Here is a 15,519-nt window from a genome sequence, read left to right as displayed (position 1 = left end):
TATATATATATATATATATATATATATATATATATATATATATATATGTCTTTATATGAGGGTATGCGGGCATATGAATACATATGTGAATGTGTGTATATACGTTTACAGGTATACATAGATAGAGGGCACGGGACCAATTTAACAGGAAGGGATGATACTTAAAAGGTGAAATTAAGAGGTGAGAGGAATATAATGAGAGGAGATGGGGAGAGACAGAGTGGGGCAAACTATCTCATACAGAAGAGGCAAGGGAAAATGGTTACAATGGAGAATTAAAAATTTAAAAAAATACTCCATTATAGTTACATACTGTAATCTGTTCAGTCATTACCCAATTTATGGGTATTCCCTTAGATTCCTATTCATGTCCTTAGAGTTTATTTAGGCAGTAGACAGAGTCAGCAAGACTCATTTTCCTGAGTTCAAATATGACCTCAGATATTTAGTAGCTGTGTGACCCTGGGACAACTCACTTAACCCTTTTCGCCTCATCTATAAAATGAGTTGGAGAAGGAAATGGCAAACCACTCCAGTATCTTTGCTAAGAAAACCCCAAATGGGGCCATAAAGAGTCAGATATGAGTGAAACAACAGAACAAGTTTATTTTGGTAATGACCTATCCTTAGCTTAAATTACCCTCTCATTTATTACCCCCTTCTCTTATTTCCTGTTGAGGTATATTTTTCCCTTCTTTGACTAGTTCAAATGAGAGTGAAGTTCATATGTCAACTTCTCCCACCATTCCTTCTTCCTTGTTTGTTTAGATGTCTACTTGTACATGTTAATTTTGTGAGATAATTTGCCCAATCCTTCTCTTGCCCTCTTCCCCACCTCTAGTATATTCCTTTTCCTCTTTACATTCTGCTCTTAAGACTATCAAGACATAGCAGAACATTCTCAGGCCTTCTGTCTGCTTAGATTTCCTTCTGTGTCGCCTGATGAAAGGGTTCGGATCTGTATAATTTCCTTATATTAAGATATAAACAGTGTGTCAATGTTTAGCTCTTTGTCATTGTTTATTCTTGTTTACATTTTTATTTTTCTGTTTGAACTCCAGGGTTTGGACTTCAAAGTTTCTACATGGCTCTGGTCTTTTTATTAGGAATGCTTGGATCCTTTATTTCATTAAAGTTCACCTTTTTCTCCTATAGGATTATACTTGACTTTGCTGGTTGTTATTCTTGGGTGTTAGCCTTTATCTTTTGCCTTCTGGAATATTGTCTTCCAAGCTTTCAAGCTCCTTTATCGTTATGACTGCTAAATTGTGTGTGATCCTTACTAGAGCTCCTTGGTACTTGAATTATTTCTTTCTGGCTACTGGTAGTAGTTTTTTCTTTTTTTTACTTTGAAGCTATGGATTTGGCTATACTATTCCTGGGAGTTTTCATTTTGGAATTTCTTTCAATAGCTTACCAGCAGATTCTTTCTATTTTTATTTTGCTCTCTGACTCTTAGAGATCTGGGCAGTTTCTTTTGAGATTTCTTGAAATATGAGGCTCCTGTTTTGGTCATGGCATTCAGGTAATCCAGTGATTCTTATATTTTATAAGATAAATATATTAATAATATAAATAATATAAAATATTATAAATATTTTCCCTATTCTGTTTTCCAAATAAATTGTTTTTGCTTTTGACCTTGTTTTATTATTTCTTGTTGGCAAATGGAGTCACTAATTTCTATTTTGTACATTCTATTTTTCAGAGTTTGTTGCTCAGGCAAGGTTTTGTACCTTTGGTGCCAAACCATTAAATTCCCTTTATAATTCTTTACTCTGTATCTCTCATTTCTTTTCTAATTTTTCTCTACAGCACTCTCATTTCATGACAAAAAAATTTTTAAACTTTTTTTTTTAATTATTGCTTTATTTCTTCCAGGAATTCTTGTTCATTTTGTACATAGACTGTATTTTTCTTTGAGATTTTGCTTGTAGGTGTCAGATTTATGGAGAATGGAGGAATTTATGATCAAACAAATAAAGAACATTATGAAATGTGAAATGGATAATTTTGATTATATTAAATTGAAAGTTTTTGCACAAGCAAAAGCCAGTACAACCAAGATTAGGAGGGAAGCAGAAAATTGGGAAAGAATTTTTACAACCAATATCTCTGATAAAGGCCTCATTTCTAAAATACATAGAGAACAGAGTCAAATTTATAAGAATACAAGTCAATCCCCAATTGATAAATGGTCAAAGGATATGAACAGGCAATTTTCAGAGGAAGAGAATAAAGATACCTATAAGCATATGAAAAAATGCTCTAAATCACTATTGATTAGAGAAATACAAATCAAAACAATTCTGAAAGACCACATCACACACTTATATCTGATTGGCTAACATGACAAAACAGGAAAATTATAAATGCTGGGGAAGATGTAGGAAAATTAGAACACTCATTCATTTTTGGTAGTTGTGAGCTGATCCAACCATTCAGGAGGCAATTTGGAACTATATCCAAAGGGCTGTAAAGATGTGCATTCCCTTTGAGCCAGCAATACCACTTCTAGGTCTGTATCCCAAAGAGATCATAAAAATGGGAAAAGGACCCACTATGTACAAAAATATTTATAACAGCTCTTTTTGTGGTGTCCAAGAACTGGAAATTGAGGGAATGCCTGTCACTTGCAGAATGACTGAACAAGTTGTGTGATGTATGAATGTAGTGGAATACTGTTGTACTATAAGAAATGATGAGCAGATGGACTTCAGAAGAACCTGAAAACATTTATATGGACTGATGCTGAGTGAAGTGAACAGAACCAGGAGAACATTGTACACAGTAACAGCAACATGGCGTGATGACTAACTTTGATAGAGTTAGCTCTTCTCATCAGTACAGGAATCTAAGACAGTACCAAAAGACTCATGATGGAAAATGCTATCCACATCCAGAGAAAGACATGGAGTCTGAATGCCGATGGAAGTATACTATTTTCTCTCTTTTTTGTTTTGTTTCGTTTTTTCTTTCTCATGGTTCCTCCCATTCGATCTAATCCTTCTTTACAACATGACTAATGTGAAAATCTCTTTAATAAGAATGTCTATGTAGAATCTATATCAGATTGTACACCGTCTTGGGGAGAGGGGTGGAGAAAATTTAAAACTTAGGGAAGTGAATGCTGAAAACTAAAAATAAATAATTTTATTTTAAAAATAGAATAAGGGTAGAGGGAGGGAAATGCACATTTATGTAATACCTACTGTGTGCCAGACACTGTGCTTAGTGCTTCACAATTATTATCTTTCTTAATTCTCACAACAATCCTGGGGAGTAAGTGCTGTCATTATCCCCATTTTATAGTTGAAGAAATTGAGCTGAACAGAGGTTAAGTAACTTTAGCCCAGGCTCAAACAGCTAGTAGTATAGAAATTTTAAATAAAATTCTGTCAAATTAAAGCAATTCATCCAAGAAATCATTCATCATAACCAACTTGGATTTATACCAGAGATGCAAGGATGGTTCATTATTAGGGAAAGTCAGCATAATTAATCATATAAGAACAAAAACATTCAAAACCATATGATTGGGGTGGCCAGGTAACACAGCGAGTAAGAGCACCAGCTCCATTGTTGAGATGACCTGGAGATTGAATCTCGGGCTCAGACACTCAGCACCACACCCAGAAATAACTGGCTATGTAACCTTGAGCAAGTTACTTAACCCCGATTGCTTAAAAAAAAATAAAAGCAAAAAAAAAAAAAAAACATATGATTGCCCCCAATAAATCTCAAAGGAAAAAGTCTTTGACAAAGTGCAATATTCATTTAACCTAAAAAATGTACCAAATATAGGCATAAAGGGACCGTTTTTATTACCATTAAAAAGTATCTAAAACCAAAAGCAAGCATCATATAAAATAGGCATATACTAGAACCTTTCATAGTAAATATGGGACTAAAGCAAGGATGCCCACCCTTATTTGATATAGTTCTGAGAATTCTAGCAATAGTAATAAGACAATGGAAGGAAGTTAAGGGCATTATTCAGTCATGTCCGATCTGACCCCGTTTGGGATTTTCTTGGCAAAGGTACTAGAATAGTTTGCCATTTTCTTTTCCAGTTTACTTTACATATTAACTGGGATAAACAGGATTAAGTGATTTATCTAGGGTTACACAGCTAGTGTCTGAGGTTAGATTTGAACTCATGAAGATGAGTCTTTCTGACTTAAGGCCCAGTGCTCTATGTACTGGGCCACTACGCCACCTTGGCAGTCCTTAAGGGCATAAAGATAGTTAAAGAGAAGCTAAAACTATTCTTATTTGATATGATGGTTTACTTTTAAAGTCCTAGGAAATTAACAGAAATACTCCTTGAAATAATAGCTTTAGCAGATTTGTTGACTACAGAATGAGCCCTCAAAAATCAGCATTTTTTTTTGTAATAATAACATAATCAAAGAGGCAGTAACAGAAAGGGAAATCCCATTCCAGATAAGTGCAAAATGCATAAGATAATCTGGGAATCGACCTACCAGAGCACTCAAAATATTTGCATAGACAACTAGTGAGAGGAATATTCAGTGCTGGGATGTGCTAATAAAATAAAAATGACAGTTCTAGCAAATTTAGTTTATAGTTTTGATGTTCTGTCAATCAGATTATCAAAGGGATACTCCACAGAACTTGCTAAAATAATTACAAAATACCTTTGGAAAAATAAAAGATCTAGACTATCAAGAGGAACAATGAAGAGAGCACAGGGATGAAAAGGGAATAGCACTTCTGGATTCCCAGGTATATTCTAAAGTAGTAGTTATTAGAACCACATAGCATTGGTTAAAATACTGTAGATTGAACAATGGACCAAACCAGATAAAGGGAAATTAGAAATAATGGAACTTAATAACCTAGTGTTTCGTAAACTAGAAAACATAAGTTACTTGAGGAAAGAGCTCCTTGTTTGATAAAAACTGGGAGAATGGAAAGCAGTCTGGCATAAATGAGACTTAGACTCATACCTTATTACTAGACTTACTTAGACTAACACCATATTCCATAATACCTTCTAAATTGATACATGAACTTAATATTAAAGATCATACTACAAAATATCTTAAACAGAAAAAGATGTTTATTCTTAACCAAATAAGAGATAATTATAGACAATAAAATAGGTAAATTTCATTATATGAGATTGAAATGCTACTGCACAAATAAAATGAATCCATCTAGGACAAGTGAAGTAGTCTAATGGGGGGGAAAATCCTTGTAAACAAGAGATAAATATATAAGACCAAGTGCCATCCCCCAGTACATAAATGGTCAAAGGGTATAAAGAAACACTTCTTAAAAGAAAAATTACCAACTATTTTTTAAACTTTTTTCTTTTTGGAGGAGGGAAGGCAGGGCAGTTGGGGTTAAGTGACTTGCCCAAAGTCACACAGCTAGTAAATGTTAAGTGTCTGAGGCCGGATTTGAACTCAAGTCTTCCTGACTCCAGGGCAGGTGCTGTATTCACTGCACCATGTAGTCGCCCCAAAATTACCAACTATTAACAACCATTTTAAAGAAATACAAATGAAAATAACCCTGAGGTTTCATTGCTTAACCTGCAAATTGGAAAAAATCACAAAATATGGGAATAGTCAATGTTAGAGGCGATTGTGGGAATTGCATCATTGATGGTGCTATAAATCAGTACAATCGTTTTGGAAAGCAATTTGGAGTTATGCAAATAAAGTGACTAAAATGTCCATACCCTCTGATTCAAAAATTCTCTTACTAGGTTTATAGCCTAAGGAGGCCATAGATAAGAAGAAAGTCCCCAATAAACATATTTATTTATAGCAGCACTTTTTGTGTTAGCAAAGAATTTTAAAGAAAGTAGATGCCTGTCAACTGGGGAATGGCTAAATTGTGGTACATGAATGTAATGTAGTATCATTGTGCTATAAGAAATGATGAATGTAATAAATATAGAAAAATAGGGAAAGATCTACATGAATTGATGCAGAGTGAAGTAAGCAGAACCCCCCCAAAAAAACAAAACCCAAAACAATTTACCAGTGATTACAAGGAAAAGTGAAAGAATAACCACAAAAAAGTGAATATTGCAAAATTAGGAAGAACAAGACATGAAAGAAAGGGTAGGAAAATTAGTGCCCTCCTACCCCCTTTACCAGAGGTGGGATGTCCACAAGTATTGTTCATTGCACATTTTCAGACATTTTTTATAACATTTTCAGATATTTTGATAATAAGACACGCTGATTTCCCACCCCCCTTTTTTTTGATCTGCTAAAAGTTATTTGTAATATGGGATGGTTCTTTGGAAGGGGAAGAGATACTGATGGAAATTATGATGAAAAAATCAATAAAATTAATTTTTAATTAAATTTTATGTTTATTTTTAGTTTACATCATTCATTTTCACAAGATTTTGAGTTACAAATTTTCTCCCTATTTTTCTCCTACCCACCACCCCAAAACAATGATCCCATTGTATACCCCCTCCCCCAATCTGCTCTCTCCTATATCCTCCTCCATCCCTACTCTGACTTTCCAGTAGGGCAAGATGTATCTCTGTACAGTGTCTGTACATCTTATTTCCCAGTTGCATGTAAAATAATAATAATATTTTTTAAACATTTCATTTTAAAACTTTGAATTCCAGATTTTTTCCCTTCCTCCCTTATCACCCACCCTTCCTGGGAAGATAAGCAGTTCAGTATAGGTTGAACATGTATAACTATGCAAAACATTTCCATAGTGGATATATTTTGAAAGACTGACTATATTTCCCTCCGTCCTATCCCAACCCCCACCTGTTCTATTCTCCACTTTGACCCTGTCCCTTCTCAAAAGTGTGTGCTTCCAACTTCCCCCCCACCAACCTGCCCTACCTTCCATTGTCCCCTCTCTTATCCCCTTCCCCCCTACTCTCCTGTAGGGTGAGATACCCTATTTAGTGTGTATGTCATTCCCTGTCTGAGCCAAATTCAATGAGAATAAAGTTGACTCATTCCCTTTTGCCTTCTTGTTCATCCCCTCCATTGTAACAGTTTTCCCTTTCCTCTTTTATATGAGATAATTTACCCCATTCTGTCTCTCCCCATCTCCTCTCATTATATGCCTCTCTCACCTCTCAATTTCACCTTTTGGGTATCATCCCTTCCTATTAAATTGGTCCTGTGCCCTCTATCTATGTATACCTGTACATATATATATATATATATACACATTCACATATGTATTCATACAACCATATACCCTCCTATATAGACATATGTGTGTGTATGCATTTCTATTCCCTTCAACTATTCTCATACTGAGAAAAGTTTCATCAGTTAACAATTATCGTTTTTCCATGGAATGTAAATAGTTCAACTTTGATAAGTTCCTTATGATTTCTTTTCCCTGTTTACCTTCTCGTGCTTCCCTTGCTTCTTGTCTCTGAATGTCAAATTTTCTATTCAACTCTGGTTTTTTCATCAGGAATGCTTGAAAGCCCTCTATTCCACTGAATGACCATATTTTCCCCTGAAACATGATACTCAGTTTTGCTGGGTGGGTGATTCTTGGTTTTAATCCCAGCTCCTTTGACCTCTGGAATATCATATTCCAAGCCCTTCGATCCCTCAGTGTAGAAGCTGCCAGATGCTGGGTTATTCTGATTGTGTTTCCACAATATTCAAATTGTTTCTTCCTCGCTGCTTGTAATATTTTCTCTTTGCTCTGGGAATTCCAGTACCTGTCTATAATATTCCTAGGAGTTTTGTTTTTAGGATCTTTTTCAGGGGGTGATTCTATCAACCTCTATTTTGCCCTCTGGTTCTAAAACATCAGGGCAGTTTTCCTTGAGAACTTCCTGGAGGATGATTTCTAGGCTCTTTTTTTGATCATGGCTTTCAGATAGTCCAATAATTTTTAAATTCTCTCTCCTGAATCTATTTTCCAGGTCAGTGGTTTTTTTCAGTGAGATATTTCACATTGCCTTCTATTTTTTCATTTGTTTGGATCTGTTTAATAGTATCTTGATTTCTCATAAAGTCACTAGCTTCCATTTGCTCCAATCTAATTCTGAAGGAATTAGTCTCTTCAATGAGCTTTTGAGATTTTTTTTTTCGTTCTGGCAAATTTGATTGTTTAAGGCACTCTTCTCCTCATTAGCTTTTTGAGCCTCTTTTGCCATGTGAGTTAGTCATTTTTTAAGGTGTTATTTTCTTCAGTCGGGTTGTTGACTCTCTTTTCATGATTTTCATGCATCATTCTCATTTCTCTTCCCAATTTTTCCTCTACTTCTCTTATTTGGTTTTCAAAATCCTTCTTAAGCTCCTCTGTGGCCTGTAACCAGTTCATATTTTTCTTGGAAGCTTTTGGTGCAGGAGTTCTGACTTCACTGTCTTCCTCCTGCTCTATGCCTTGATCCTTTTTGTCCCCAAAAAAGGAATCCAAAGTCAGACCACTGTGCTTCACCTGCTCCCCCCACTTGCTTATGTTGCCACTCAATTACTTGACTTTTGAGCCTTTTGCCACAGTAGAACTCTTCTTTCAGAGAGGAGAGCTTTATCCCAAATCTCTGGGGTTTTCTCAGCGCCCAGAGCTATTAGATGGGTGCCCTCTCAGAAGCCTCCACTCACTCTGGTACCTGGTCACATACCCTAGGACATCCACCCAGTACAGGGATCCCAGGCAGGTTAAAGCAAGCACAATTACCCCTCAGACTGGTTGCTTGGTCCCCCTATAATCTGCAGGCCAGGAGCTCTGAAGCAGCCATGGCAGCGGGCACCATGCCTCAGTCCCTTCTACCCAGGGGCAGAGGCCAGACCACACCCCTAAACTCCTTGTTCCCAAAGTCCACTGAGCTCTCACTTTGGCTTTGGCATTTATGGGTTGATAAATCTGCAAACCTCCACAACTGCTGGTGATCCACTCTCCCAAAGTCCCTCTAGACCAGGCTGGTCAGGCCGCCCTGAGACTAAAACCTCAGACTCAGGTGGGGCTTGGAGCTGGGCTCCCAGAGTGCTGTGCTGGTCCCTTCATGCTGATCTGCCTGGCTGTTTTCAGCGGGAGGGTAGTTTCTCTGTCATTTTGTGAGTTCTGTAGCTCTAAAGTTTATTTAGAGTCATTTTTTACATGTAGTGGAGGAGGAGGAAGCAGGAGCCCTGCAGAAGTCCTGTTTCTACTCTGCCATCTTGGCTCCACCCCCCAATAAAATTATTTTTAAAAGAATAAAGTAGTACAGATTATTAAGAAGGCACTAAAGTAGACCTTATTTTGAATGTGCTTTATAGCTAGGGCTTATTTGCTATCTTCTTATAGTCTTATAAGGGAATTAATTTTGTTTCCAAAATATTTCTTTATATTTTATGATAGTCATTTAAACATTTCCATATCAGCAGACTGAATTTTTCTAAAGTGTTGAGGTCTTTGTTCAACTACAAGGTATATGAAAAATAAGTTCTTGAATGTTGCAATGTAACAGATTTTCCTTTTATAACTCAGAAGTAAAATAATTATACATATATGTGTTTATGGCAAAAATAATCCATTTATAACCCTCCCAAAAAAACTTACATTCTTCTGAGAAATAATTTTTAAATGTCATGCTACATTGTTAATAACAACATATCCCACATAGACACCAAAGAACAAAACCATACAATTAGAATTTTAAAAAGCCTTTGAGGTCATGTATTCTGTGTCCCTGAGTTTGACAGATGAGAAAGCTTACCTGAAGAGAACAGATTACTTGCCCAAGACAGTGGCAGTAATAAGTGGCAGAATCAGGACTGTACCACACTGTCTTTTGCTTCCGGTTGTAGAATAGGTTAAGACAGCTGGATGGGAGTACTTTGTCATCTGGAATAAATAACAAGAAATTGCCTCTTTCCTCATCACTTAGTGTTTTATAATTTCTAGGGTGCATTTTATACACACACACATACACATACACACACAGAATTAGGTGCGAATGGTTGAATATAAACTCTCTGTAATCAGGGACTTGCTTTGCATTTGCATTTTACTCTCTAGTTCCTAGCATATTGAAGGTGTTTTCAGAATGCTTGTTTGTGATCAGGTTAAAAATTGCTACATACAAATTCAGTTACACAATGATAACCTAGATTAATAACATCTTTTGGGGAGAAGGTCTCTTCTAAAACAGTTGGCCTGAGATGGAAGAGATTGTACAGTGTTGGTTTGATGGCAGCAGTGACTGAAAAGGAGGAAGTGACACTGTCTTTCTCAAGGGTCAGTCAGGATCTTAAATCTACCTGACAGGCAGTAAGTACTCCTATGGCTCACATAAAAAAGTAAGGGAGGTGCTACCAAGGCTGATATTAACTAGACCAGAAGTTCTTAATTTTTTTTTTTGGTCATGGACCCCTTTTCTCAGAATTACATTTTTAAAAGCATAGAATAAAATATGTAGGATTACAAAGAAAACCATTTACAATTGTACCTTCTGCCTCATGGTGGTTAGGGGTTTGGCACCCTTGTGATCTGGAAAATTTGTGTAAAATTTTTTGGTCACCCTTTGTGCCAGAGAAGAAGTCTGAATGATTATGGTATTAAAAGATAAAATATGTTGATATTATATAATACTATACATTTTATGTATTTCTGAGCTTCTAAACTTTTTCTGTGTCATCTGCTGGCCTTCACATGTCATCTGTGACTTCTGCAAAACTCTCCCAAAATTCCCATTTAATTTCTCATGCCAACCCGCAATATATTGAAACCATGATAGACAAAGTTGCAATGTGGAAGTGATAATTATATATTGCAATATAACTGATGAAATGTTTTTATTTTTAAATTCATGGACCTCAGGTGAAGAACATCTTTATTAAACTCTTATGTGCCTTCTGGGCAAGGACCTTATTACCACTACCTCTTCCTAGTGAACTAAGATCAGGGATTTCCTATGCAAGGTTTTCATAAATTATTGTTCCCCCACCTACTATAATTATTAATGACCTGCCCCGTTAACACATACTTTTCATTAACTTAATATTTTCCTGTAGTAGAACGTAAGCTTTTTGTGAACTAGGATTCTTTTGTTTTTCTCTATTTTTCCAGCACTTACACATAATATACTTTTTTTTTTCTTAAGCAATCAGGGTTAAGTAATTTGCTCAAGGTTACACGGCCAGTTATTTCTGGGTGTGGTGCTAAGTATCTGAGCCCAGATTTGATCCCCAGGTCATCCCAACACTGGGGCTGGTGCTCTTACTCACTGAGCCACCTGGCCGCCTCACATAACATACATTTAAAAAATAATTGTCAAATAAATGAAAGTTAAGGTATTTGCATATAGTAGAGATCCTTGAACATTAGGCTGAGGAGTTTGAATTTGACTCAGTAGACATTATATAGGGCCTTCAAAAGCTTTTGAAAAGAAAGATAATGTGACGAGATCCATGCAGAAGGATGGGTATAATTGAAATAATGATACTTTTCTTCTTTCTGATTGTGGCGATGAATTATTTACCAGTGAAAGCTGGTCTTTACAGACCAGAAAAACATGTTAGGTGCTAACTTGTATGAATTCCTAAATCCTGCAGTTCTGAATGGATCTTTGAGAAGGCAAAACAGAAAGCTTCATGAATGAACTGGATCTTGAACTAGATTTGAAAGATGAATAGAATCTGCCTAAATAGAGAGAAAGGAGGAAAAATCAGGTGATAGGGTGACATCAGGAGTGAAACCATGGTTTCATTGGGATAGCATGACACTTTATCAGAGTGAACAGCTTATCTAGAGAGTGACATAAATATGGGCTATAGTATGGAGAGTTATGAAAACTAGATAGAGAAATTTAGATTTCATATGGCAAGAAATTGGGAGTTACTGAAAATTTTTGATCAAGGTAGTGATGTGATGAAAATGATGCTCAGAAAAATTAAACTGCTGTTGGTTTGCAGGATAGATTGGAAAGAGGAAAGACCAGTGATACCACCTAGAAGGTTGTTTCAAGTATTCAAGTAATGACCTGACGACTAGAGTCCTGAATGAAGTAGTTGCAGTGGGGACAGGAAAGAACAGATTATATGAAGAAAATGATGAAATAACTTGAATAAAGACTAGATTGGGAAGATGGAAATGAGTAATAGAATGGTTTCATGGTTGTGAGCCTGGTTAAATGATGAAATTATATCATTGCAGAAAAAGGATGCACAAAGAAGAAGCTAGTTTGGGGGAGAAGGTCAGGAGTTTTGCCCCATATCTATTGAGTTTGACATGAAGTCAAGAAATCAGATGGAGATGTCTAATTGAAAGTAAGTAGCTAAGTCTTTGTTGGGGATAGGAGTAGAATATAAACTTGGGTGTCATTTGCATGGAGATGGTAGTTAAAGCCAGGAAAGTTAATGAGAAAGGGAGAACGCAGCATTGAATATTGAAAAAACACTTAAAAGGAACAGAAGTAAGGGGGAGGGGAGGAGAGTGTGTGTGTGTGTGTGTGTGAGAGAGAGAGAGAGAGAGAGAGAGACAGAGAGAGAGAGAGAGAGATCCCAGAGAATTAAAGAAGGCAGAATAGCATTGTGTCACAGAGACATGTTTAGAAAGTTCAAGAAATTGGGATGGCAAAATGAGAGGTCTAGGCAAAAGACCCTGTAACTGTGTCAGTGGTGATTTTTGAGAAAAGTTTGAGTAGGTTGGAAATGAAGACAGATTTAAAGTATATGTGGCAGTATGGAGATGGAGAACGGAGACAACTTAAATGAGAAGTAGCATCCTTTAGGAAAGAAATAGGATCATAGCTATATAGAGCAGTAATGCCTAGCCAAGGTGGTTTCTTCTTTCTTCCTGCCTCCAGGTTAGATAATGGAGATCTGTTTGTTTAAAGATGGGGGAAAGGAGCTTGGAAAGTTTGAAGAGGATAATTATGGGATCAAGAACCTGCAGGAACTAAGGAGAACTTTGTTCTTGGACATAGTTAAGTGGTATTATTTTAAGAGAATGGATGCCTTTTCCTCTGAGCCTGGAAAAAAAGGATTAGAGAACTGATATGGAGAAAGATATGTTGTAATGAAGAGGGTAAATACGGGGGTACCTACTTAATAATCTTAATTGATTTAATGGAAAAGGAGGCATTATCTAAAAGGTAAGGAAAAACAGTTTGCATCACATTAAATGGACAATTTTTAGCTAGTAAGAATCTTTTTCATACTTAAAATAGTGGGGGGAGTGTACATTGGTACATAATAAAATGTTATGTGAAGGCATTGTTACAGTTTACAGAATGCTTTGTCCTCACAACAACCACGTGAGGTAGGTAATGTAAGTATTTTCATTTAACAGATAAGGAAATTGAGGTATAGTCAGAGGGTGACTTACCCAGGGTCCAATAAGAACAACAGAGACCTCAACCCAAGCCTTCTGACCCTGCAGTGAATGCCATGCTGCCTTTTTCCCCCTTTTATTTATTTATTTGCTTGTTTGTTTGTTTGTTTTTATTTGCTTTTTGCAGGGCAATTTGGGTTAAGTGACTTGCCCAAGGTCACACAAGCTAGTAAGTGTTAAGTGTCTGAGGCCATATTTGAACTCCGGTCCTCCTGACTCCAGGGTCCATGTTCTATTCACTGCGCCACCTAGTTGCCCCTGACATGCTACCTTTCTTAAGAAATTATATTATCTATGGTTAGTCTTTCACAGCATGACCATTGTGGAATTGTTTTGTTTGACAATATATGTATAACCTATATTGAATTGCTTGCCTTCTCATTGAGGGTGGATGAGGAGGAAAGAAGGGAGAGAATTTGTAACTCAAAGTTTTAAAAACGAATGTTTAAAATTGTTTTTACATGCAACTGGGAAATAAGGTACACAAGCAGTGGGGTATAGAAATCTATCTTGCCCTACAAGAAAATAAAAGGAGAAGGGAATAAGAGAAGGGGGAGAGATAGAAGGGAGGTCAGATTGGGGGAAGGAATAATCAGAATGCATGCTCTCTTGGGGTGGGGGGAGAGGAGAGATGGGGAGAAAATTTGGAACTCAGAATCTTGTGGAAGGGAATGTTGAAAACTGAAAATAAATTAATTAAAGAAAACGTAAACAACAACAACAACAAAAAAAGAATTGATATTACCACACTCTTAAATATCATGTGATCTTGCTGTTGTCAGGAACAAAAGGTGTAATTTTTTTCTCCATATTCGATATTCTGAGTAACTGAAACAGTTTAGGAGTTAAATGCAAACCCTAAATCTTAATGCCAGAGATTAAAAATTAAGCTGTATTCCTCATTGTGGGAAAAAAAAAGGGTTTTACAATTCACTGACTCTAAGAACCATTTTATATAGTGTTTTCATTTTTCTCCATTTGATGTTATTCAAGTTTTAGTGATAATATGTAATATTTGTGGGGTCCAGAATTGTTTAACCTACAATAAAAGAGACAGAGGCAGCTTTGAGTCAATGGCAGTTTATCAGAGGAGTTCATGGCCCCCTCTAATGAAGTGGACCTCAGGTCTTCCTCATGATCTGAGATGCCCACTTTCTCCAATGCCTTAGTTTTATAGTGCTGGATAGATACCCAGACAATACAGATGAAGCAGACTAAAAATATAGAATCCCATTGGTTGACAAATAGGCTAATAAATAGACCTTGACAGGCCTTTCTTGACCTTTCAGGAGATCCTACCAAGGAGACCCATGAGTTAGACTGATAAACAGATGTCAGAACATCTAAATGGGTTAATGGACCAGTAGACAAGCAGGTTATGGAGGCAGACAAGGCCACTTGTTGATCAGGTCATCTCAGGTTGGGCAGTAGATGACAAGGGACAGAGGGGCAGCAAAAATAGCTGGGGAACTTTACATGTAATTGATCCAAGCTGGGCTTGGTTACCATAACAAGGAAAAACAATAGTGGAGGTCCTCTAGTTAGCTTCTTGTGATTAAGCAAGTGAATTTGCAATCCACAGTTTACCGTTCTGGGGCCTGATATACAGAATTTATAATCACTATCCCTATGGAATCATATCAAACTGATTAATATTGATTAGAACAGATTTGATTAGAATAAAATAGGGGTCCAGTTGATCATCTATCAGACATTTTATATTAGTACCTTACATAATTCTCATTTGATTCCCACAACACTGAGGTAACCATATTTTATGAATGATACAGATTAAATTACTTACCTGAGATCACAAGTAGGAAATGTCAGCTAGTATTCAAAGTCACATCCTCATGACTCCATGTCCTGCATTTACAGAATCGTCTGAGGAACACCAAATTGTGTTATCTAAAATGCTATCAGTAGCACTGCTTTGCAGATGCAGTAATTGTAGAGACTTTGACTTTATAAAACATTGGTCTAGTGAATAAAGTTTAACTGGAAGACTTTTTTTTCCCATGTGAAACAACTGAAATAATTCTTGCAACCTTGGCTTCTTAGATATTTCTAATTCTTTTTTTCAGGTTTAAAAACTTAGATCACCATAAAAGCTCTCCTATATAATACTAGGAAATTTTGTAATTCCCAGGAACCACACTTGCTGGTTTTTTTTTTTTTTAGGAGCCCAATTGGAGACTATCTCGTTTTTTTTTT

The 15,519-nt window shown here is 36.4% G+C and overlaps 1 protein-coding gene across 3 annotated transcripts in view; it reads left to right on the top strand.

Annotated features, from left to right (window-relative positions):
- AFTPH (aftiphilin) overlaps positions 1 to 15,519 on the top strand; it is a 98,894-nt gene that overhangs the window by 17,096 nt on the left and 66,279 nt on the right. Inside the window, exon 2 of one of the 3 annotated variants that reach the window (XM_069068964.1) lies at positions 12,127 to 12,239. The exons of the other annotated variants lie outside the window; for them this stretch is intronic. The gene's annotated coding sequence lies outside the window, so the exon portion shown is untranslated. The remainder of the gene's footprint in view (positions 1 to 12,126; positions 12,240 to 15,519) is intronic. 3 annotated transcript variants of the gene reach the window in all.

The sequence above is a fragment of the Petaurus breviceps genome, unplaced genomic scaffold, assembly GCF_028583685.1.
Source record: "Petaurus breviceps papuanus isolate PSGF00001 unplaced genomic scaffold, PetGlider_PUasm1.0 90775, whole genome shotgun sequence".
Taxonomy (NCBI): domain Eukaryota; kingdom Metazoa; phylum Chordata; class Mammalia; order Diprotodontia; family Petauridae; genus Petaurus; species Petaurus breviceps.
This window is presented reverse-complemented; position numbering and strand designations above follow the sequence as displayed.